Source organism: Mytilus californianus, unplaced genomic scaffold (genome assembly GCF_021869535.1).
Source record: "Mytilus californianus isolate M0D057914Y unplaced genomic scaffold, xbMytCali1.0.p SCAF_5, whole genome shotgun sequence".
Classification (NCBI taxonomy): Eukaryota; Metazoa; Mollusca; class Bivalvia; order Mytilida; family Mytilidae; genus Mytilus; species Mytilus californianus.
In genome coordinates this window covers 32,355,411-32,358,311 of record NW_026262701.1, presented here as the reverse complement: position 1 = coordinate 32,358,311, position 2,901 = coordinate 32,355,411, and the positions used below count along the sequence as shown (strand labels likewise).

The window sequence follows — 2,901 nt, the reverse complement described above, 5'->3', positions numbered from 1 at the left end:
GCAAGGAAAAATTAGGTCGGCAAATTGTGTATCCATATTCAGTACAAGTAACACTGGAGTATTAGTAGACCGAATTCTTCTGTCCCTATAATGCATATATTTCTTAATTTCCATTTGCTTTTTATTGATTTTGCTATTTACAATTAATGGTCGGATATTATTGTATTTCGGTAGAAGCTTATACATCACCGCATATAGCTTCCTTGAAGCCGAAAATAACCGAGACGTAATTCGTTAACACAACGTTCCATTTAAAAAAAAGAGTCAATTGTGACTATATTTTGGCAAAAACAACTATATATCTTTTAAATAAACGATACATTTTTAATCCAACACGGTAGATTTTAAAATTTTCATTTTGCTTTGCGCGATGAATAATGGTACCAATGAATTCGTGTATAAAATTTTATATAATTTTATAAATGTTGAATTAAAATGAAGAAGTTTAATAACTGGCAATATGAAACAACCGCGCACTAAGTCGGCTCACTTTATTTACAACATACTGATAATTAATCAAACGCTCATGGAGACTAATTAACAGCTATCTGTTGGTGTTGGATGATAATATTTTTACCCGTGATTCCATAGTTATAAAACGAGATTTGAGGGGACCACCAATGGTGCTTTCCACTGATAAAGGGGACATCGTGATCGCCTTACTATATAGCACAGGTTGCACACTTCATCTAGTAATGGACTTCTGCTTATACATATACGTGCACTTGCACAAGGTCAATTTCTATCTCTAGCAGTTTGAAGTTTATATAGTGAAGATGATAATGTATAACAGGTTTTAATAAATGAAACACAGCATTATTTTGTTAGTCTTTTGATCTGTAAAACAAGTAATTATTTTTTTATTTTTTTTATATTTTGGTTGTTATAATGATGATGTTTTCATGGTGTTGGGAGTAAGACTTGGATGTCTAATATTGTTAACATGTTGGTAGGTAATCAAGCATCTTTTTAGTAATATAATATTTGAAATCAATTTCATAAGGTTCTTTAGTACCAAAAAAATAATTTTACACTTGTGAGATACCGGTTTTTTTGGTAAATATAAAACTGAGTTTATAATTCAGAATACCAAATATTTTTTCCATGATTTTTTTTGTTATCCTAGTGCAATTTTGAATTTAGTACGTGTAATAATTTTTTTTAGGAAAGTTTAGTATAACTCAATACTTTTATATTCCAGGTTAGCATCAGGTTTCCATTGGGTTACTTGCTGGGATAAAGCTGTTATAAGGTGAGAACTTATTCATCAACATACAACTTTAATGTGTTTATGTTATAGTGTGATGAATGTCACTAAATAGATTTCAATATATATATTTTTTTTTTAATTTACAATCTATTCAATCTTTTCATTTTAAAATAATGTACCCTTTACAGCAGATACTAGATCTGAAGAAGATATATGAAAGGGAGATAACAAAAAAATCGGATATTTTTTTATACTATATATTTTTGAGTAATCAATATAAGTAATGAACAAATTGTTTAACATACACTGATGTCTGTTTCTTCATTCCAGTTAGATTATTTTAAAATTAAGAATCAACGATTGAAATTTAACTTTGTTTCTTTTTCAGTCGAAAGAGTTGCTGTTGCTGCCTTCCTTGTATGGTAAAATCCTCAGACTACAATCCTGCAAACCATTGGATGAACTGTTGCTATCTTTTGTAAAAAAAATCAGCAGATATTTGTCTTATAAGCAGAATGAATTATAAATGCAATTAATTTTTAATGCTTTATTATTCAAATTATAAATATTTATTTCATAATTTTTTCTTGCATTCAATTATTGTTTTGTGATTGAAGAAATATAAAAAAAAAACTGTGAAATTATTGTTATTTGAGAGGTCCCAAAGGTATGATGTATGGTTTCACAAGATACCCATAAGACTTGCTTCAGTTTAAATATATTTTTTTAAGTTATGTACACTGGTTAAGAATTATAAGTCCTCTGTGAAATGATTTTTTCTGGTTAGAAACCTATTAAGTAGGACTTTGATGGCCAAACACTAAAAGGGAATAAAACAAATCCCCTATTAAACAAAGTACTGAGTTTTTGGTGCAATATGAACTAGAAATAAAAATGTTTAGTTAGATGGTTTGTTTTGACTCTGCATTCTGTACATTCATACAAATTGATGGCTGTCAGTTTTATTTATTGGTTTTGTTTATATATTATAAATGCATTATTCAGCATCTGAGGCCCCTCAAGTGAAAATAATTACATATTTTTTGCAGTTTGTCATATTTTCTCATTTTGTGTGATTGATTTCTATATTTTTTCTCATTTATGATTATTTATATTTTAATGTTTGATTTTTGAGGCTTGTACTCAGCTTCCAAACAATTACCTCCCCCTCCACATGTATAACCAGGATTTTGTAAAAGAAGTTTTGATTTTGAAGGATGGATGGATAATTAAAAATGCAAGATTTTTATAATGTGCTAGTTCATAATGTAAAAGTCTGCACAAGACATCTAACCCTACCTGAACACATTATTCTGACTTCCAGCAGACCAGTCTTTGCTCCTACTCCTAATTGCTGAATGCTTAGCAGGGGAGCATCAAATACCAAATTTTCAATTCTTTTATATGACCCAGGGCAGGACCAAATCCCATGCCCATCTGCACTCATGTTGAGCATAAAAAGGTTATTAAAGAAGATTTGTCTGTCTGTTTGTCCATCATCATGTCTCATCCACAGCTTATAAACTATTGTAAGGTTTTCATTTAAACTTTCAGATTATCTTCTGTATCTATAGCTAATGGCTGTGTGTATTTTATTTTATTATAATGAAATTTTGGGGTTCTCAATTGTAATGAATGGACCTAAGTATTTGAAAAAAAAGGGAAAGAAGCTTCTCATACCACCATTTTAT

At 29.6% G+C, this 2,901-nt stretch overlaps 1 long non-coding RNA gene across 1 annotated transcript; it reads left to right on the top strand.

Annotated features, from left to right (window-relative positions):
• The first annotated feature begins 877 nt into the window (after positions 1-877).
• On the top strand, positions 878-2,059 carry LOC127700680 (uncharacterized). Its single transcript, XR_007981686.1, has 3 exons — positions 878-949; positions 1,202-1,252; positions 1,599-2,059. It is a non-coding gene; the product is annotated as an uncharacterized LOC127700680 (long non-coding RNA).
• Positions 2,060-2,901: the final 842 nt, after the last annotated feature.